The sequence below is a fragment of the Vicugna pacos genome, chromosome 12, assembly GCF_048564905.1.
Source record: "Vicugna pacos chromosome 12, VicPac4, whole genome shotgun sequence".
Taxonomy (NCBI): Eukaryota; Metazoa; Chordata; class Mammalia; order Artiodactyla; family Camelidae; genus Vicugna; species Vicugna pacos.
In genome coordinates, this window is record NC_132998.1 from 38,024,045 (window position 1) to 38,047,818 (window position 23,774).

General features: G+C 34.7%; 1 long non-coding RNA gene across 1 annotated transcript in view; it reads left to right on the forward strand.

The window, feature by feature from the left end:
- The first annotated feature begins 524 nt into the window (after window positions 1-524).
- Window positions 525-23,774, forward strand: part of LOC140700212 (uncharacterized) — a 212,893-nt gene continuing 189,643 nt past the window's right edge. Inside the window, exon 1 of the long non-coding RNA XR_012078537.1 lies at window positions 525-843. This is a non-coding gene — a long non-coding RNA (uncharacterized lncRNA). The remainder of the gene's footprint in view (window positions 844-23,774) is intronic.

Here is a 23,774-nt window from a genome sequence, read left to right on the forward strand (position 1 = left end):
AGAAGAATCTGCCTAAATGTTTAGAAGAACTAAACAGTTATTGACAGGCGAAAGCTGTCCCTGGGACAGAAGGTGTCGACAACCGATAGACAGCCAAAGGCGAATTCACGAGTCACGATTTTAAGATTTAATTCTTATAAATGTTTTTTCCCTTATAATCTGAAAGGAAAATATGGCATGAAATTTTCCCTTCCTCTCCTGAGAGGAAGATTTTAATGAGAGCTGATTTTAATGAGAATTCTTACCCTTCGCCGGCTTCGGCCAGTTTGCTCAGGATTCTGCAGGCTGCGGAGCGGGTGGGGTGTCCCAGCGGGTCTCATCCTGGTCGCGAGAAACTGAAGAGGAGGAAAAATAATTTTCCCTCGACCCTTTACTGTGTGTGCTTGGCAGAGACCCCGTGTTCTCTAGGGCGCCTCGGAAATGGAAAAGTTTATCCAGGTTAAAAGTTGTCCGCTGTGGCCGCTGTACTTAAAAATTATTTTGGATAAGATTATCCTGTTTGTCCGGCCTTAAAGTTTTATGCACCAAGCCCTCACGCTGGGACACGCTGGGACACGCTGGGTCCAGCTTACGTCGGACGCAGCCTGACCCGGAACCAGTCCTGGTTCTAACTTGTTCACGGTCCGACCCTCCACCCGGTCCTGTTTCGGAGTCGGACTCAGCCCAACCTTATACCAGGTCTGGTTTCTAATTCGGACCCATTCCAGCTTCGGCTGTTTCCAGACCAAGTCTGGAAAAGAAATGGTCGAATAAAGTCTGAGCGCTCCTAAGGCAAAAGCTGTGGTCGCCCCCAGCTCCTTCGGAGGCGGCGGCAAGAAGGCAGTGAGCCCAGGGGCTCAGCAGGTACGTCGTCTGGTTGTTCCTGGGCCTTGGCGTCTGCTTCCATTCCCTCTTCTTAATAAGTGTAGCTAAGTTACTCACTGTTCCTAACGGAACTGTTAAAAGATAAACTGAGGCATGCTAAATATTTTAAGAGTTTATTTGAGCAAAAATCAATTTGAGTCAGGCAGCATCCAATCTAGCAGGCAAAAATGAGCCCCGGGGAGCTGTTCAAAATGAGAGACTTTTATGGGCAGAAGGGAGCGGGGACAACGAAAATAAATGAGGCAAAGAAGTGGTTGTTTATTGCAAAGTGATTTTCCTTTAAGGGACGACAGCAGGGTCTATCAGGCAGATTACCACTAGTGCTGATCAGGTGGTTCCTGACTTACTGGTTTAAGGTTACATTTCTGGAACAACCAAAACTGTAAGTTAAATCTCTGTTTGGTGACAAGGGGCTTAGCATAAGCAGCTCCATTTTGGGCCTATTGTCTTTTTTTTTTAAAACAAAATGTGTAAGGCTTATTAATACAGTATGATACTGGTGCAAAAAATATATAAACTGACCAAAGGGGGTAAAAAAAGAATCCAAAAACACAATCATACATATTTGGACACTTGATTTGTTACAAAGCTAACGTTACATGGCTCTTTTCAATAAATGCTGCTGAAGCCTTTAGATAACTGTATTTTTAAAAATTAGCACTTACGGCACTGACAAAAATTTATTTCAGGTGTATTTAGATTTCTTAATGTGAAAGGCAAAATAATAATGCTTCTAGAAACACACCTGAGAAAATACTTTAAAGGTCTGGAGAGAAAATTTTTTTGCACAGTGATACTGTGCTTTATAATAAGAAACATATGTATTGGTTTTCCGCTAGTCCCTGGCACATAGCTCCCCAAACCCTTGTAATTTCCTAGGTGATTAGTGCAATACGGGTGTCTTTTGTTAAAATATTTGGTATTCGTTCTTAGTTCCTGAGATGTCTTCAGAGAGATTACGATGAAAGGAACATCTTTTATTATTCTTAACACGCCGCTTTCCACCACCCCTGAGTTTATGTGATTCAGGTGACTTTTGGAAGGCCTCTAAGGATATGGACTGGTTACCAGAGAATCAAACATGATTAGAGGATTGGAACTTTCAGTCTTTCCCTCCACCCTTCCACCTCCCAAAAGTGGAGAGGGGCTGGAAATTGAATTTAATCACCAATGGTCAATGATATACTCAATCATGCATATGTAATGAACTCTCCATAAAAATCCCAAAGCATGGGGTGTGCTGAGCTTCTGGGTTGGTGGACATGTGGAGGTGCTGGGAGAGTAGTCTGCCCAAAGAGGGCATGGAACCTCTTCCTGCATACCTTGCCACGTGCACCTTTTTCATCTGGCTGTTCCTGAGTTATATCCTTTTATCATAAACCAGTAATTAGTAAATAAGATGTTTTTGTGAGTTCTTTGAGCCAGTGCAGCAAATTAATCTAACTCAAGGAGAGGGCTGTGGGAACCTCCCATTGATAGCCAGTGGGTCAGAAGCGCAGGTAACAACCTGTACTTGCAGTTGGCATCTCAAGTGAGAGCAAGATCAGTCTTGTAGGACTGAATCCTTAACATGTGGAATGTGACTCTATTTCTGAATAGACAGAACCAGAATTTGAGTTAAATTCTAGGACAATCAGCTGGTTTTGCCAAATTGTCTGGTGTGAGAACCCCGCCCCCTCCCAAACATACATACATCTGGTAACTGGAGTACAGCAGTGTTCAGAGTGTTGTGTGTAGTGTAAAGAAAAACAAGTGTGTGTGTTTTTGCAAATATAGAAATAATAATAGAAGAAAATAGTTTCAATTGTTCATTAAAATTAAGGGTTTCAACTTAATAAACATATTATTTAGAAAGCAAAGCTATACCCAGGAGCAGGAGAAAATATTGCAAAATATATAGCTATATATTTGGGAGTCATAAAGAACCACTACACATCAACAGGAGAAAGATAACCAAATGGAAAAAAATGCAAGTGTTGAACAAATACTTTAGGAGAGACTATAATAAAATAAGCAGATAAAAAGGAGCTCAATTTCTTTAGTAGTCAAGGAAATGCAAATTAAGCCATAATGAAATACAAACCCACCAGAAAGGCTAAATTTGAAGTATGACAATTCCAAATGTTGGCAAAAGTAGATTCACTTAGAGGATAAGCCTGAGTGTGTTGTTCTTTGTTGCCTCTTGCTGAAGGCAAATATGATACTGTCTCCACATATCAATCTGTTTTTGAGTCTAATGGCCAAGCCCTGATCTTTCAGTAGTTTTCTAGCAGACATATTTTTTAATAGACAAGTTATTAACACAGGATATTTATTCCATAACCATGATTGTGATTTCACCTAAATTCTGTGCAAATCTTATCTTATGAACAACTCTACATTTATTTGATTTTTTTTTTGTTCGTTTGCTTCTTTCTGGCTCCCATTAGACTTAATGAAACTAGAGGCAGAGTTTCCAGATTGCTCCATAATGGTTTTAGTCTGACAATTTGTTGTTACATAGTTAGATGAAAGGCACATCCCACAAATACAATTTGTGTAGAGTAGAGAAATTTTCACTTAACCTTTTTATCCCCACAATCTCATTAGACAGTAACATTCAACAGAATATTGAATGTCCATTTCCTTTTCCTTCTTAGGATGGGTACAAGTAAAGAAAAATGGATTATTCAGTAATCAGTGACATTAATTTTTGATTAGAGGTATTAATGTGATTCCCCCCAGGTTTATTCTACAGATGGTCATTTAGCATTGTTATTGCATATCTGCTAGCTCAGCTCAATAAACATGTATTAACTGATGACTTGTATGGTTTTAAAAATAGCAAAAAGGGCAGTTTGATCCTTCTCTTTTAGGAAACCACATGAAAATATGAGAATGAGAGGCATAAATACAAATGGATTCTCTAAAGAAACTAGAGAGAGATGGGATTTATTAATTATATAAAATGTTATAAAAATCTCATTATAATGTATTTCATATTATTATTATGAGTATGAGTGCTTATGTATTGAATGCCTTATATGCTCCAGTGCTGTCACATAACAGTAAACAAGAGAACTATGCAAAATATGTGAAAGGACTGCTAAAATTAGTGACTATCATAAAGAAAAGTGAAGGTTTCCAAGAGGTAACATCCATGACTGAAGATTTCAGAAAAAGCTGCTTCATTCACCAAATTAAATAGCCTGAAGTTAGACTGGGGAGAAATCTGACAACTCATAGTTTGGACCCAGCTTGGCCTGAAAACTTAAGGAGCAAGGGAAGATTGAGCTAAATGCAGGATTATGGACAGACAAATCATATCTGCAGGAAAACAGCCCTTCAGAAAGGCAGGATGGAGGAGAGGAATGATGTATGGTGAGCATCCTTGCAGTACCAGTTTTGGTTGGCTCAGAGAATCGAAAACTAAATAATTTGAACATATAATCCTGGAATATATGGACAATTATTGATAGCCATGGATGTGTTGCTGGCTCTTCCATTACACAAACTACCTGGAAACAGTTGGTTTGGGAAGGATGTACCTATTTGTAAAATGACTCATGTCATTAAAGAACAATTTGGAATCTCTCAGAAATGGTTTGCAACAGTGATTCAAGCTGTTTCTAGTTTTCTAAAGCAGCATTGATAATGTTCCTAGCAGCAACTTCAAGTGTCATGTATCATTGGTATCAAAGGGACCAGCAGTAGCATCTCCACTGAGATAGGTCTGCAGTGGTGTCCTCACGGAAGCAGTTCTTCATGATTTTTGAAGCTATTCCTAGCAGTATATCCCTCATCCCTACTCCTGTGTCCCCTCAAATTCTGTGAGTCATTCATGTGCTTTAATACATTCCATTTCTCTTAAATTAGACAAAAATAGCCCTTGTATGGGGTTTTGGAGTATGGTTAGGTTAAGTCCAACTCCTGATTTATTTATGTTTGTACCTGTAAAGTGTAAATGTAACTGGAAGAACACACACACACACACACACACACACACACACACAGAGCTTGGTCACACTTGAAATGTATCACCTCAATTATGCCCCTAATAGTGGGAGCAATTCTGATTTACAGTGGATAAATCATAATTGATTGAAATAATTTCATATTATGAGACCTATAGGTTGTTCCCAATTTTTTACCAATAGAAAAATTGCTGTTATAGATTATCCAGGTAGCTGAATCGTTGACACATTCATAATTATTTCCTTTGATTAATTTATTTTCTAGAAGTAGAGTTCTGATTCCAGTTATGAAGAAGTGAATTATAACAGACTAACTTTTCTGTTACAGTTATTAAAGCTGATCAAGATGTAAAATACAACTGTTTGAAAACACTGGAATATAAGCAAACTAGTTAGGCACACGAGAGACTACAACCATTATAAGAATGAAAGGACTTCAAGTGAGTTCTAAATTCAGCTAGGTTCTCTTTGAAGGGTACCTAGAAATTTTCTGCTATGTGAGGGAATAGAGCCCAAGCAGAAAGCAAGAGTCTTATAGGACTAAGGAGACAGAAATCAGAGTTTAAGACTAGGAAAGATGGTACAAATAGAATGGCGATATCCCAAAGTATCTCAAGCTGGATACTTCAGAGAAGTGCAAAAATCTCATCCTGATTTTCTTCAAGATATTGATGGACTCCTAATTATGCACGCAAGAAAACCAATGGAAAGCAGCAGCTGGGAGGAAAAAAAAAACAGAGCAGATTTCAATATCTGCCTGCTTCTAAGGAACAAGATTGAAGTTCAAGTTCCACGAAATCAGAAGGACTTACTAAATACCCAGACAGAATGATAAGAACAAAATGAAAACATAACAATCTTTAAAAAATAAAATTAAAAAACTAAAGTCAACTCCGGAAAGGATTGAGGTGAACTTCTAACACTCTATCTGCCTTCCACCAAAAAAAAAAAAAAAAAGAATGTCTTTAGAAGAAGATATGTTATTCACAGACTATATAATTTTTAACATACCATTTCAGATATCAAACTAAAAATTAAAGGCATGTTAAAATATAGGACCAATTGAACAAAACCAAGAAAAAAACAGCAATTGAAATAGATCCATGGGTGAATCAGATATTGGAGTTACCAGAGTTTTTAAAATAACACAATTGATATAATTCAAGAAAACAGAGGAAAGAACGGGAAACTTCAGTAGACACCTAGAATCCACACACACACAACCTGCCAAATGGAAATTCTACATCTAAAAAATATGACTAAGATGAAAAGTTTATCAGAGAAGTTTATTAGCAGATTAGAAATAGCCAAAAAAGAAAAGAATTAGTAAATCAGATCATAGAGCAGTAGAGAGAATTCATAGCAATGCACAAAGAGAAAAAACATACAGTAAACGGCATACGAGACATCTAATCAGAGAGGCAATAGTTGAAGAAATGGTGGCTGAGGATTTCCTAGACATGAATAGATAACAAGCCGCAGATTCAAGAAGGTCTACAAACCCCACAAAGTATAAATAGAAAGAAAACTATACTTAGGAACAGCCTAGTCAAACTACTGAAAACCAAAGATACAGTGTAATCTTTAAAGTGAAAAGGTACAAGCTTCTAGTTTTAAGATAAATAAGTACTAGGGATGTAATGTATAATATGATAAATGTAATTAACACTGCTGTATGTCATATATGAAAGTTAAGAGGGTAATCCTAAAAGTTCTCAAGAATTTTTTTCTATTTCTTTAATTTTGTATCTACATAATGGATGTTCACTAAACTTACTATGATAATCATCTCATGATGTATGTAAGTCAAATCATTATGCAATACACCTTAAACTTACATAGTACCATATGTCAATTATATCTTGATAAAAGTGGAAGAAAAACAAACACCCTCCCCAAAACAAAGATAGCGAAATCTTAAAAGGTTACCAGAAGGAGGGGAAAAAAAGTTCAAGTGCAATTACAGAGTCAAAAATTTGAGATTTTGGTGTGAACTGTCAATCTCCTCTCCAGAAATTGTGCATTTCCCCCCCTCATCTTTGAAAATAGCCACAAATGTTGGTATGACTTTGGCATTCTAAGTAGAAGAATCTTTAAACCTCTTTCATTTTTAATCTGTTGTAGTTTCTGAATGATAAACTTTGTTGAAGTTTTGGAAAGATTTAACATTTCTGAAACTGTTCATGAGCTTTGGTCTTTTTTTGAATTACTTAAAGTACAGTTTATAATTTAGATATTACTAAGACAGTGTTCCCATGCATACTTGTGCCAAATTTCACCCGCACATATGCACATAAGGTTGATTTTATAGGTTTCCAATATTCACTTTTTTGAATCTCAGGTAACAAAATTGTGGGAGTCCTTACTGTTTCATTACTTATATATTGTTTTTTTTAAATTGAGTTTCACTCATAAAGTCGTTCATATATTACAGTTAGTTTCCTAAGTAATTTTGATTTTATTGCAGTTCTTGGTTTCGTAACATGCCTTCAGGTGTCCTTGAAAGAAGTGCTTTCATCTCTGTGAATTCAAATGCCTTCCTTTGGCTTCCATGGGCAGCAATTATGATGTCTTGTATCAGCTGGTCTCTTTATATGGTGATCCCTATGAAGCTGAGATGCAAGGATTCTACCCCAGTGATTTAGGTCTGGCCTCATTCCAAGTCTTAATTGATGGAGACTTTGTCCTGTATTTAGTATTCAGCACAGAGCAAAGCATTTCTCATGAAATGGTTCCAGGGAATGAAAATGCCCTAGTTATTTCAAGCCTCACCTCACAGCAAAGTGGAATTACCTTCTGGACCAGACCTGAGGCTCTGTGCCATGGTGATCACTTTCTCTTACCAAAGTAATTTCTTAAAATATGAACTAGACTCACTTTGAAAATATACAATTCTATTAAATATATACAATAAAGTGAAAAGACAGGGTACAAAATGTTTTGTGCTCACACAGTTGTAAACAAAAAAATTAACAAAGCATATGAAAAAAAGCCTGGAAGAAACTTCACCAAAATAATAATAATGGTAGTTTGAGTACTGGGATAATAGGCAATTATTTTTCTTTTTACCGTTTCACATATTTCCTAGATTGTAGCTATATTACTTCTATAATTAAACAATAAATTTCTTTTAAAAATAATGTTAAAATAACTCTCTGATAAAGATTTTGATAACCTACTTTTATAACCTCCTCTCTTTAGCAGTAGACTTGGAATTTTAACACTGGAATGTCATAATTAAGATCATAACATGTTAATAACCCAACTGGAGTTCTTAACATTATGGTTTGCTTATTTTATAATACACTTCTTTTTAGCACCTGTACAATTCAAACCTTTTAATTACATTTTGCATCACTGTCAGGCAAAGTAATTGCAAGCAAGTTTTTGTATATGCATTTTTCTTAAGCTTGACTTATTATAGCAATGCAAATGTAGTGGGAACATTGCATTTAACCAACTAGGAAAACAAAGTAGTAATTGTGATTTCACTCTCAGTCATCAGAAATAGAATTTTCAAGTCATCTTTTTTATCTTACAGATGCCTTAACTGCCAAAAGTAAGATTAATTTATGAAAAGTATGTGAAGAAGTCACATACTCTCTAGCAGATCTTCTAGACTACAAATAGGAAAAAATGTGAAAATTAAAAACGAGTATGAAATATTTTTCCTTGTACACGTCTTATTTGACTACAAAATAGCCTTGAATTTCTTGAGAGAATTCCATCCTCCTTCTATATCGAGGTTGCAAAGAAATTGAGCAGAATACACATACTGTGTGCTACCTATTCTTTGGCATTTTCAACTTACAGCCTAGAAATATCAGATTGAAAAGCTGTGAATGAGGATTCTGGCACTACCTGGGTGACGGTGAATAAGTTGCTTCATTTTCTCATTTGTAAAATGCAGAGTTTGAATCAACTTAGCTCTAAATTCCCTTTTAGATTTTATAAAGGTACAATCATAGCTCAAAAAGACAGGCAGGGGAAGAGAGGAATGAAAGGGAGAGGAAGGGAGAGGAGGGGAGGGGAAAGATATGGAAGAGTAAGATTCTGTTTTAGTTGTATTAGTTAAATATTTTATATCTTAAAATTTGTATTTTTAGGAAGAGTCAAAGAATTGAATTAGAACTTCAAAAAGTGTTTTTATTTCCATATTCTCTCACTGCTCTTTCCCATCACTTCTTTTAGAGACATTGTTAAGATGATTTCATAGTAAAAAATAATACACAATTTTAGGAGATGGACGTATTTCATCCTTTCTGAAATGCGTACAGTTGTAGACAGTAAATAAAATTCTGCAACCTCTGAAAGCTTCCTTGTAACTGTATTCCCAGAAGAAATGGTGGTATAGCAGTTTCTTTTGTTTTGTTTTGTTTTGTTTGTAGTTGTTTTTTAAACATGATGGGAATGAGACTGGGAAATTGTAACTTCAGATAGGTTTGTTGCTGCAGCTTTCAATCCTGTCACAATTGGTGTCATGAAGATGAATAAAGTTGGTGCCATCTTCTGTTTTCATTATCATCCAAGGGGCTGGGATGGGAAAGGATTCATTTTGTGCCACTGTCATTTCTCATTACTATCTTTGTCATGAGAATGAATTATAACAGCCCTCTGATGCCAGCTATGGCTTTGCTCTCATTACAGACTTTCATTCTTGGGAAGAAGATGGTAATAAGAATGGAATGTCGTGTAAAAACAGAGCTCACTTTCATGACAGTTGGAAATTGGTGATGAAAATGGAAAATGGCAGAAAAAAATTAATCCTTTTTTTGTGGCAAAAATTGTTCTGCAAATAACATTGTGCACCAAAGGTATCCCTCACCGTGGCAATGACAAAGCAATGAAAAGGCAAACAATGAACAGCTTTTGGAGGAAATGAGGGATTTTAAGGCATCCATCTTGCTTGGTGCATTGGAAATATATCTCTTAATCTTGAATAATGTAGCATCCATTTAGCTCCACAAGAAATGTGATAAGCAATTAGAAGCTTCTCTGTTCTCCCTTCAGTAATGTGAGTATCTCTATTACATACTGCCAGAAAGGCACTACCAAATTTATGGAAGCCATTAGAATTTCTATACAGGATACTTTTCACACACATACACACACTCATACACATGCATATACATGTGAACACATATACATAGAGACATGTATACAATTCTAGAAAAGTATTTGGCTGACTCAAAAATAGTGATATTGAAAGGAAGGACTTCCACTTTCTATTTTATACATTCCTATATTGATTGATTTAAAAGTCAAGAGCATTTACCACTTTTAACATTACAGAAATGTTAGCCTTCTCTGCTATCAGAATAAATGGTTCGGTACCACTGAATTACCTTTACCACTAGAATCTACTGTCAACTCTAGATACATATTCTCTAATTTAGAACTGCAAGGGGAAAAAGTACCATTTACATACACATTTTTAAATGAATGCTCTGTCTCTCTTTATAGATTCTTCTCACACCATACTCCAACTGTAACATTTTTCTTTTCCACTCTGAGGTTGTATCTTTACAGAATGAAGATTAGAGCACGCTAATGGTAGAAAGGACTTCTTGTGAAATGATTCTTTCATTAGATTTCATTTAAAGCATTCTATTTAATGTTTTATTATTTGCCAAGATACGTAACAGATAGTCAGTATTTACTTTTCAACATGTCATTGTTGGGAGAGAAAATAGGCATTTTAATATGCACAGTGAGCACAGAACTGTTGATAAGTTGGTTATTGAATACAGAAACATTTATCTGCATATTAGTGTCTGATATCATTTAAGGTTGCTAAGTGTTAACACAGTTGCCTATATTATATGGACTAGCTAGGGAAATTAGGCATGAGAGACCACTTGTATTAGTATGAAAAGAAGGCAATTACTCTGTAAGACGTCACCTGAATTCACTTGATTTCTTTTACTTTGAAGTGGTTCATGGCAAGGGCAAATTTTAAATCCTGAAATCTTTTATATTGTACGGGGCTGGGGAGGAGGGAATAAAATGATAATTGTTAGAAAAAAAGATTATTTTAAACTAGTAGAATTTTTACGGAGGATAAGTGCTGAAACAATTTTACATAGTTCTGCGAAGTCATTGACAGAGTGTTCTCAATTAAAAATTTAAAATAGTAGATTATCCTAAAGCTTTCACTAGAGCGTTTTGTATAACTGCTAAGGTTGAAAGTGTAGAACTCTTCAAATCATACAAGGAAAGCTCATTTTAGAGCAGAGGTTATTAACCACGTTGGGAAACCTATGAGGCATTTGTTCTTTGTTTTGTTCCTTTTTTTTAAAATGCTTTTGACTTTTCTACTGTATTTTTTTAAATGAAGTAAAGTTGACTTACAATGTTATATTAGTTTCAGGTCTACAACATAGTGATTCAATGTTTTTATAGATTTTACTCCATTAAAGTTATTATAAAATATTGGCTATATTCCCTGTGCTGTACATTACACCCTTGTATCCAGAAGAGGTATCTATATACTGTATGCTCATTGAAGCATTATTCACAACAGGCAAAGTATAAAGACAACCTAAGTGTCTGTTCACAGAGGAATAGATAAAGAAGATGTAGTACATACAGGTAACCCTTGGCCGGCATGGATTTGAACTGTGCAGGTCCACTTACATAAAGATATTTTTCAATAAATACTGCGCTACTACACCATCCTTGGTTGGTTGAATCCATTGATAACAAAACTGCAGATATGGAGGCCTGACAGTGAAGTTATACTCAGATTTTCTACTGGGGGTTGACTCCCCTAATCCCTGCATTGTTCAAGGATCAACTAATGTATACACGATGAAGTATTATTCAGCCTTCAACAAGAAGGAAATCCTGCTGTTTGTGACATGAGGAGCATTATGTTAAGTCAGATAAACCAGAGGAAGACAAATACTGCATGGCATCATTTACATGTGAAATCTAAAAAAAAAAAAAAAAGAATAGTCCGATTCTTAGAAACAGAGTAGAATGGTGGTTGCCAGGAACTGAAGGGAAATAGGGAGAGACTGGTGAAATGGTTCAAAGTTTCAGTTATGAGGGGTCTAACATTTAGCAAAGTGACTATAGTTGAGAATACTGTATTGTATAGTTAAAACTTGCTGAGAGTAGAACTTAAGTGTTCTCAGTAAAGGAAAAAAAAGGTAAATATAAGACATGATAAATTTGTCAACTCAATCGTAGTAGTTCTTTCAGAATGTATATGTATACCAAATGATCATGTTGTATACTTTAAATATCTTACAATTCTGTTTGTCAATTATACCTCGATAAAACTGAAAAGAAAAAGAAAAGAACTTGGTTTGAAATCCTAAATGTCTTTTGATAGTCCGATTATTCAATCCTTAAGATACAATATTTACAACAAAAAGACAACTTCTGCCTTGAAAATCATCTATATATTTAAGCTCAAAAGCATGACAAACAGACTTTATTTAAGGTGCTTGTATATCTACTCACTACATCACAACTTTCAGTCATTTTTAATCATCAATAACTGATCAATTAATATCAAGTCAAGTCAATACTACAATCAAGAGATCTTTTTATTAATGATAAAATTACTTCTAAAACAATGGAGTATTTTTGTGTGTGTGTTTGTATTTGGTTGGCTTGTTATCATTTGTAGGCTAATTTTTTTGTATGTTTTATTTGTATAGCCATTTGTATAGATTTATTATTTAAATTCAAAACAAAAAAATAGTTAAGGAAAATACTTTACCCTGGCGATCTTTAAACTTAGTTGGTAGAATATTGATTTGTGAGTGGATGCCTCAAAAGTGAAGGGGGTGGGGGACTGAGAGTAGGTTGAAGCAGAAAAAAGAAGCAATAAAAATGGGAGACCATTTACATAAGATTTTATTCCCAATTCTGTATTTCCAGTTAGACCAGCTCTAGGGAATGGGAAATACATATATGTTTGGTCAGCCATTATTTAACAGAAGAAGACTTGAAATAAAATTGGGTATGTTACTTCCTTTAATTTACATTGCTTCATGACTTTTTCAATTTTTTTTCAATAAATTTCATATTTATATAAAGTCTGAGTAAAGACAAGACATTGACTAAGTCTTAATTCACCAGTTGTTAGATCTCAAGTTGACTAAGTCTTAATTCACAGGTTGTTAGATCTCAAGTTGAAGTCTTTGATTTCACTATTATAAATAATTCTGTAGTCAACATCCCTATGGATACAAATTTTCTTATGTTAGATTTTTTTCTTTGGTTGCTATAATAGAGTTATATGAATGAAATGCAGGCACATATATAAGACTCATGACACATACTACCGAATTATTTTGCAAAAGGATTCTGGCAGTCACAGCTGAAATCTATAAACCCAATAGCATTATCATATTAATTTTTCTCTTTTTTAAATATTTTTTATTGATTTATAATCATTTTACAATGTTGTGTCAAATTCCAGTGTTCAGCACAATTTTTCAGTCATTCATGGACATATACGCACTCATTGTCACATTTTTTTCTCTGTGATTTATCATCACATTTTGTGTATATTTTCCTGTGCTATACAGTGTAATCTTGTTTATCTATTCTACAATTTTGAAATCCCAGTCTATCCCTTCCCACCCTCTACCCCCCTGGTAACCACAAGTCTGTATTCTCTGTCCATGAGTCTTTAAATTCCACATATGAGCGATCTCATATGGTATTTTTCTTTCTCTTTCTGGCTTACTTCACTTAGAATGACATTCTCTAGGAGCATCCATGTTGCTGCAAATGGCGTTATGTTGTCGGTTTTTATGGCTGAGTAGTATTCGATTGTATAAATATACCATATCTTCTTTATCCAGTCACCTATTGATGGACATTTAGGCTGTTTCCATGTTTTGGCTATTGTAAATAGTGCTGCTATGAACATTGGAGTACAGGTGTCATCCTGAAGTAGATTTCCTTCTGGATACAAGCCCAGGAGTGGGATTCCTGGGTCATATGGTAAGTCTATTCCTAGTCTTTTGAGGAATCTCCACACTGTTTTCCCTAGTGGCTGCACCAAACTGCATTCCCACCAGCAGTGTAGGAGGGTTCCCCTTTCTCCACAGCCTCTCCAGCATTTGTCATTTGTGGATTTTTGAATGACAGCCATTCTGACTGGTATGAGGTGATACCTCATTGTAGTTTTGATTTGCATTTCTCTGATAATTAGTGATATTGAGCATTTTTTCATGTGCTTTTTGATCATTTGTATGTCTTCCTTGGAGCAGTTTTCTCTTTTTTTGTTCAGTTTTTTGTTCATTTTTTGTTCAGTTAATAAAATGCAATTTATATATAGAAAAAATTACCTGTTTTAGTTGTACAGTTTGTTGATTTGGCAAATGTATACATGTGTAACTACAATAAAAATTTATATAATAGGTATTTCTGTCACTGTAAAAAGTTACTCTGTGGAACTACATGGTGAGGTAGGTTCCACCTCCCTTCAGCCACTGCAAACCACTGATTTGATTTTGTTGCTATAGTCTTGCTTTTTCCAGTATCATATAAATGAAAATATAGGATATGTAACCTTTTTAGACTGGCCTTTTTACTCAGCTTAATCCTGAGAGCATCACGTTGTTGATGTGTCATTAGTTTGTTCCTTTTTTGCTTAGTAGTGATCTGTTCATGGATGAACCACAATTTCTGTATCCATTCACCATTTGAGAGAATTTGAATTGTTTGTAGTTTTTGGTGATTATGAACATTCAGGTATTATGGGGCTATATTTTCAACACTTATAAAGATACTTTGAAATGGGATGGTTGGTTCATATGGTAAGTGTATGTTTAACTTTGTTTCTCACTCCTAAATGGTTTACTGAGATGGCTATATCATTTTCCATTCCCTCTGCATCCCCTCACCAGTAATTTTTTCAGGGGGTGGGAGAGAGAATTTCAGCCAGTCTAGTAGGTATGTAGTGATACCTCACTGTGATTTAAGTTTAAATTTTCCTGATGATTAATGATACTAAGCATCTTTCCATGTTTATTTAACATCTATATTTTTGTGGGTTTGTATGAAGTTTCTCTTTAAAACTTTTGTCCACTTATACTAGATTGTATGTCATATTACTGTGGTTTAAGAGATCTTTTGCAAGCAGAAAGCTTTAATTTTGAGGTATAAATTATTAACTTTTATCTTGTGATTTCTACTTTTGTGTGTTAGATAAGAATATTTGCCTGTTCCAGGATCACAAAGATTTTTTTCCTACATTTTCTTCTAGAAGTTTTATTTCTAAGTTTCACATTTAGGTCTATGATCCATTTTATGTTAATCTTTTTTTTTTTTTGTATATAATGTGTGAGAAGAGAAGAGATGAAGTCTTTTTTTTTTTTCCCAGCATACAATTTACTGAAAGGCGTATACTTTCTTACTAGCATTTCCTTGGAATACTACATTTGTCAGAAAGTCAATGGACTGTTGACATGTGGGTCTATTTTTGAACTTTCTATTTTTCATCAATCAATAGCACTAAAATCACATTGTTTTAATTACTGAAGATTTATGATAAATCTTGAAATCAGGCTTTGTGTGTCTTCCAAGTTTGTTCTTCTGCTTCAAAATTTGTTGGGCTCCCTAGGCCATTGTCTCTCCATATAAATTGTAGAATCATTTTCCCATTTCTAAAATATAAGCCTCCTTGAATTATGATTAGTATTTTTTTATTCTATGTATCAATTTAGGAAGAATTGACAGGTTAACGGTATTGAGTTTTCCATTCCACAAGCAGAATATTTTTTCTCAATTTATTAGATCATTTTAAATTTCTCTCATGAGTGTTTTCATTATTTTCAGCACGAAATTATTGCACATACTAGATTTGTTAGTTCTAGGTGCTTCATGTTTCCTTTTTTATGCTATTATATATTAAGAAGATTTAAACATTTATATCAATATCCAATTGTTCAGTATTATTATACACAAATATAATTGATTTTTGTAAGTTGACCATGTATCCAGTGACTTTTTGAAACTCACTTACGATTTCTGAGGTATGTTATAGAGTCTTTCAAATTGTATTTATAGATGACTGTGATTCTGTGAAAGTAATTATAGTCATGTTTATTCTTTGCAAGTCTGTATGTCTTTTAATTTACACATCTTGTCTTATCTCACTGGCTGGGACCTCCTATACAATGTTACATGAAACTGGTGAGATTAGACATCCTCTTATTCAATATATTGTGGAGAAAGCACTATTATTTTACAGTTAAGTATGCTGTCAGTTATAGGTTTTTTGTAGGTGCCCTTGATCAAGTTAAGGGAGTTCCTTTCTATTGTTAGATTGCTGAGAAATTTTTTATTTTGAGTAGATGTTGAATTTTTTCAATTTCTTTTATTGTAGCTATTAAGATGATATATTTTTCTACTAGATTGTTTTGATGTAGTAAATTATAAGGACTGATTTTCAAACTGTAAATCAGCCTCAAATTTAAGGGATAAATGTCACTCATTCATGTTGTATTCTTTTTTGCTATTGTTTCTAAATTTGATTTCTAATAATTTCTTAAAGAATTTTGCATCTATTTTCATGTGAAAATATTGGATAATAATGTTTTTTGTACTGTTTTTGTGTTGGTCTATGTTAAGTTTTCTTTTCTTATAATATTTTTCTCTGATTTTGGTACTAGTAGTCCTTTTAAAATGAGTTGGAAAGTGTTCTCTCATTTTCTCTTTAGGAGAGAAACTTCTTATAGGAGTTTGTGTAAAGTTGGCATAATTCTTTAAATGTTTCATAAAATTTACACATGATGTGTTGTATAAATGACAATTAGATAAAATTTGTTGGTAGTGTTACTATTTTATGTTCTCTATATCCTTATTTATTTTCTGTCTTCATGTTTTATTGCTGAAAAATGTATTTTATAGGTTTCAACTATAATAGTTGATTTATCTCTTCTCCTTTCAGGTCTGTCAGTTTCTGTTTCATATATTTTGATGATCTGTAAAGTGAATACATGATTAGGATTGTTCTATCTTCTTAATGAATCGATTCCTTTACCAACACAATGCCACAGTTACATAGATTTTGGGAGAAGACACAAGACCCCTGGGTCGGAGACAAAGCCTTTTATTTCTCACAACAAAGGAAATAGCATGAGCTTCATGTTTATATAAATTTCCCCTTTCCCCTAAATCTCTTGAGTACAGGATACTGTAAGCCTAGGTAGATGCTGTGCACAAAATGAATGTGTGTCCATTTGAGGAACACTGAGCTTATGAAACCCCAAGGCTGTTACACAGAAGAAGGCTGTTAGGAAACCTGCCCAGCATTTTCCCTGGAGGACATTATCTCTATTATCCAGACAGCAAAAAAATCTGCCCTATGCCCTGGAGATGATGAGAGACACAATGTCTATCTTTCTAGGCTGTTCCCTACACAAACATCCTTAAGAGAATTGTCCATAATAAATGGAATCACAAGATGTGAGGATATGTTAGAGAAACAAGGAGAATTGTTTCCCAACAATATCCCTTCTTATGCCTGGAGGTATTCCTCATTCTGTATTCTGTTTTGTGTATTAATATACCTACTTGCTCTTCATTTTGATCAGTATTTTCTTGGTATATATTTTTCCATTTTTTAAAACTTTTAAAGTGGACGTTTTTTGGAAAGCATTTGTTATTAATTTTTTATCCTATCTGACACTCTGCCTTTTAGTTGAGGGGTTAAAGCCTTTTATAGTAAATGTAACTATTATAATGAATGAATTCAAATCTACTAACTTGCTATTATTTTCTAATTGTTTCTTCTGTTATGTTACTCTTTTAACCTTTTTTTGTTACTTTTCTATGGTTTATAATATATCTTACCTTCAAGTTATATAATCCCACTGCAAATTATATTATTCCATTTTACTTCATTTTACAACTATATGCTTCTGTTTCTTTGCTTCCAACCATTTTGCTATTTTTTGTGCTACATTTTGCTTCTATATATACTAAACAACCCATAATACTTTGTTACTATATTTTACTTAGATACTTATCTTTTTAATCTATTAGAAATAAGAAAAAAAATCTCTTACATTTAATTTAATTTATATGATTCCTGGGACTATTATTTATGTAAATTCAGATTTTCATATGCATTTTAATTTTCTTCTGCCTAAAGTACATGCTTTAATATTTATCATAGTATAGATCTGTTGGCAATGAGTTCTGTAAGTTTTTGTTTGAACAAGTCTTTGTCTTTATTGTTACCTTTCTTCTGCTTGTCTTGAAGTTTAATTTACTTTTCTCTTCCCAGTTTACTAGAGTGGAAGTTTTGGTTATTGCTTTGAGATTTTTCTTCATTTCTAATCTGTGTATTCAGTGCTATAAATTTCCCTTAAACACTGCTTTTGCTGCATCCCAGAAATTTTGATAATTTTATATTTTTGTTTTCATTTGTTTTAAAATTTCTCTTGAGACTTCTTTGTCCAATGTGTTTCTCAGAAAGATGTTGATTGATTTTCAAGGAGTGGTGGACATTTTTTTGTGAGGTTTTTTTACACCTTAAGTGAAAGCAGAACATTGATATAACTATAATTTCTTTTTTTTTCCTCCTAGAAACGATGAAACTTTTCTATATATTTATTCACTTCTCTATTTCATTGACTCTAAGACACACATTTCTGTTTTTTCTTACTTAACACTGAAATTGAGTTCAGTCTTAAAACTAAAGTTGCTCCTTCTCCAGTCATGGTTGGTCAGACAATCTTGTTTATTAATGCCTGAGTAAAGATGTAATTATTTCCTGAGCATGGTCAAGTATTAGAAGTACTATTAGCAAAACTTTCAGAATTGGTGTCAGTGATTTTGAAAAAAAAAGAAAATAAAAAACTAAACCTAAAATCTGGGTACAAGACACTAGTGGGAGACTTTTTAAACAATACATGAAGATAACGTAAAATGATGGGAGCAGTGGAAGTGATAAAACAGAAGTGTGTAGCAGCATTCCTGAAATAGAAATGGGAAGCAGAGTGATCCTGCATAATGTCAGTATGGCCTAAAATCTGAGCGCCAATAGCTTTAATTTCCCATGTAGATTCTATTAAAAAATGCTGCATACCAGTATTCTTTTGGTATAGAGGACAATATCATGTGGGAAAACATGGACAATAATGGCTCTGACTCAAAAAATGATTAAGAAGACTCAGATTCTGAATGGGAAGACATTTTTGAAATACTGTAATGAATATCATTTGCTGATTTATTTTATGTACACAAGACAAATATGATCAAAATTAATGTTTAAACGTCTAAAAACTCTTTTAACATTTGAGGTTAAAAAAATCTAAGTTCAGACTTCCGGGCAAGATGGCGGAGTAGAAGGACGCTTGTAAGTCACCCTCTCCCACAAATACACCAAGACCCACATCTACAGACCCACTCAGCCAACCAGAGCACCTGCGGAACTCCAACAGATCATCGCCCTCTTCAAAAGATAAAGACGCCAAAAATCTGAGAACTTGCTCCACGGAGACAAACAAGCAGCTGGGTCTTGGCTCGGAGCAGGGACGAGGCTGCCCCTCGGTCTTCCCCGAGCCCACCCGCGGAGCGTGACCAGGGCGGAGCGCCGGCACAGAGCTCGCAGCTGCACAGAGCAGCGGAGCTACCGGTGGCGCAGGCAGGGGGAGAGCGGCCCCCCGCTTGTCGGGCAGGAACACAACCCCTGACCGAGGTGCTGGGAAGGGGCACGACCCGCCCTCCTGCCTGGCCAGTCTGCAACATCTGACTGCGGCATCCGGAGGGGCAGTGACCCGCCCGCCAGCAGCAGAGGAGAGCTGCATCTGACCCCGTGTTAGGAGGAGGCGCGATCTGCTTGCCGACAGGTGCTGGGAGCAGCACGGAAGAGGGCGCCAACGGAGGGCCTATGAAAACAAGCTGAGCTTCCAAAACAGGACGAAGACAGAAGGACATCACATTAAAAGCACACAGACTCCAGGAGAACACCGACAACCCCTTTTTTTTTTTTTTTTTTGGTTTTTGTTTTGTTTTGTTTTTTTGTTTTCTGTTTTTGTTTTTGTTTTGTTTTGTTTTAATCTGTTTTTACCTGTTCTATTTTCAATTACTCTTTTAATTTTTACTTCTTAATTCATTTCTATTTCTCTTGGGTTTTGATGTCCTGTTATCGATTAGACACAGGCTTCAAACACATATATTCATCTCCCCACCCCCCCTTTTTTTTTTAAGGGTTTTAAAAGGACGTCTCCACCCGATTAATACTCTGCTTCAACCCGCTCTTCTATTATTCATTATACATTGTTTTCAAACCCTCTTTCTCCCTTCTTTTAAAAAATCTTTCTCTCTCTCTCTTATTCTTTTCTCTTTTTTTCTTTTTTCTTTTTTTTTCCTAAGTTCTATTCCTAAATAGGCATTAGATAGATAAAATCCTTAAGATCCAAAATAGACAACTGATACTCCATAAACCACAGTGCCAGAGAGGTATGAGCAAGATGAAGAAGCAGAGAAACCTTTCCCAATTAAAGAACAAGAGGAATCCCCTGAAAGAAAGCTCAATGAAATAGACATCGATAGCCTACTAGATCAAGATTTCAAAAAAGGAGTGATCAAATTGCTGAAGGAATTAAAAGAGATAATGCTTAGAGAAATAAAATATGTCAAAAATGAAATTGAAGCTATAAAGAAGAGCCAAGCAAAATGGGAAAACTCAATGACAGAGATGAGGAATGATCTAACAGCTGTGCAAAACCGACTAGTTAATGCAGAGGAACGAATTAGTGATCTAGAAGACAGGGCAACAGAAAGCACCCATTCAGAAGAACTACAAGATAAGCAAATAAAAAATAATGATAATAGCATAAGGGACCTATGGGATAATATAAAGCGTCCCAATCTTCGCATAATAGGGGTCCCAGAAGGGGAAGAAGGATCAAAGGGAATTGAAAAGGTTTTTGAAGAAATCATGACTGAAAACTTCCCAAACTTAAAGAAGGAATCAGATATACAAGTACAGGAAGCTCAGAGGGTCCCAAACAGGAAGAACCCAAATAGACCCACACCAAGACATATCATAATCAAGATGGCCAGAGTCAAGGATAAAGAAATGATTCTAAAGACAGCAAGAGAAAAGCAAAGAGTGAACTACAAGGGAACCCCCATAAGGCTCTCAGCAGATTTCTCTACACAAACACTACAGGCCAGAAGGGAGTGGCAAGATATATTCAAAGCCCTGAATGAAAAAAAGATGCAGCCTAGGATACTTTATCCAGCAAGGCTATCCTTTAGGATAGAAGGAGAAATAAAGTTTCACAGACAAAAAAAAGCTGCAGGAGTTTGGCAACACTAAACCCATGCTAAAAGAAATATTGAAAGGGCTATTCTAAATAGAAAAGCAGCAGGATGCTACAGAAATGAGAAACGTACAACTGGAAAGGTGATAACTCATGAATTACAAATAAAGAAAACATGAAATTATAAAAGAAGACATACAAATCACTGAGAGTGGGAGAGGGAGGCAGGGAAATATAGAATTTTTTTCTTTCTTTTTTAAATTTTTTTAACAGTAGGATGGGTTTGAGATCATGTTATTATCAGTTTATTAAAAACAGGTATAGGTTAATAGATTTACAAAAAAGGGTAACCACAAGTCAAAAATTTACAAGGGAGTCACAAAAATTAAATAAAATCCATGATAATACAAAGGAAAATTACCAAACCACAAAAGGAAGAAGAAAGGAACAAAGAGGATATACCAATTCAACTGCAAAGATAAGTTCAAAATGGCAATAAACACACATCTATCATTAATTACTGTAAATGTTAATGGACTAAATGCTCCAGTCAAAAGACATAGAGTGGCAGAGTGGATAATAAAGCAAGAACCTTCAATATGCTGCATACAAGAGACCCACTTCAGGGAGAAGGACACATATAGATTGAGAGTGAAAGGATGAAAAAGCCATGCAAATGGAAAAGCCAAAAAAGCAGGTGTTGCAGTACTGATTTCAGACAAAATAGACTTTAAAACAAAGGCCATAAAGAAAGATAAAGAAGGACATTTTATAACCTTTAAAGGAGTGATACAAGATGAAGATATTACACTCGTTAATATATAAGCACCCAATATAGGAGCACCTAAGTACATACAAGAATTACTAACAGAGATAAAGGGGGATATTGATGGGAATACAATCATAGTTGGAGATTTTAACACTGCATTAACATCTCTAGACAGATCTTCCAGACAGAAAATAAACAAGGCAACAGAGAAATTAAATACTACAATAGAAAAACTAGATTTGGTGGATATTTTCAGAGCTTTACACCCCCAAAAAATAGAATATACATTCTTTTCAAGTGCACATGGAACATTTTCCAGGATCGATCATGTACTTGGACACAAAAGAAACCTCAACAAATTTAAGAAGATAGAAATTATCTCAAGCATCTTTACTGACCACAATGCCATGAAACTGGAAATCAACAACAGCGAAACAAAGAAGAAAAAAAGAAAAGCATGGAGATTAAACAATATGTTATTGAAAAAACAATGGATCAATGAGGAAATCAAAGCTGAAATTAATCCCACTCCTGGGCTTGTACCCAGAAGGAAATCTACTTCAGGATGACACCTGCACCCCAATGTTCATAGCAGCACTATTTACAATAGCCAAAACATGGAAACAACCTAAATGTCCATCAACAGGTGACTGGATAAAGAAGATGTGGTATATTTATACAATGGAATACTACTCAGCCATAAAAACCGACAACATAATGCCATTTGCAGCAACATGGATGCTCCTAGAGAATGTCATTCTAAGTGAATTAAGCCAGAAAGAGAAAGAAAAATACCTATGAGATCGCTCATATGTGGAATCTAAAAAACAAAAACAAACAAACAAACAAAAACAAAGCATAAATACAGGACAGAAATAGACTCATGGACAGAGAATACAGACTTGTGGTTACCGGGGTGGGGGGCGGGGTAGAGGGTGGGAAGGGATAGACTGGGATTTCAAAATTGTAGAACAGATAAACAAGATTACACTGTATAGCACAGGGAAATATACACAAAATGTTATGATAAATCACAGAGAAAAAATGTGACAATGAGTGTGTATACGTCCATGTATGACTGAAAAATTGTACTGAACACTGGAATTTGACACAACACTGTGAAATGATTATGAATCAATAAAAATGTAAAAAACAAACAAACAAACAAAAAAAAACCCTTAACAAAACAATAGCAAATTGAATCCAGCAATATATGAAAATAATACATCAGGAAAAGAAAAAAAAAAATCTAAGTTCACTTGATTGGCTGAATTTTTTCTTTCTTTACTGTATGGAAAATAAGATGCAGTGTATGAGATTCACCAAAATATGGTCATTTATAAATGTTCAATTTACATGTAATAATGTTAACAGTTTTTAAACTCATTTCTGTTTATCTTTTGTGAATTCTCTTTTTCTTCTAAGCAAAATTTTTATTACACTTTTTAAAAAATGTGTTAATTCCCTCATCCTCCATATAAATATTTACTTAAATCTTTAAATATGTACTTTAGCTTATAATCATCTATATATTTTGCCTACATAGTAAAATGAAATTTCATCATTAACTCCTACAGACATTAACCAAAATGAGAGATCAAGAGAGCAGGAAAGAAGAAAGGAAGAAATAGTAAAGGCAGGCTGGCATTTCTCCTTCTTTTTTATGTTTATATATATTTTTACTGAAGTGTGGTCAGTTTACAATGCTGTGTCAATTTCTGGTGTACAGCATAATGCTTCAGTCATATGAACATACATATATTCATTTTTATATTATTTTTCACCATAGTTTACTACAAGATAATGAATATAGTTCCCTGTGCTATACAGTATGAACTTGTTGTTCATCTATTATATATATATTAGTTACTATCTGCAAATCTTAAACTCCCAATTTATGCCTTCCTACCCCTTCCACCACTGGTAACCAAGTTTGTT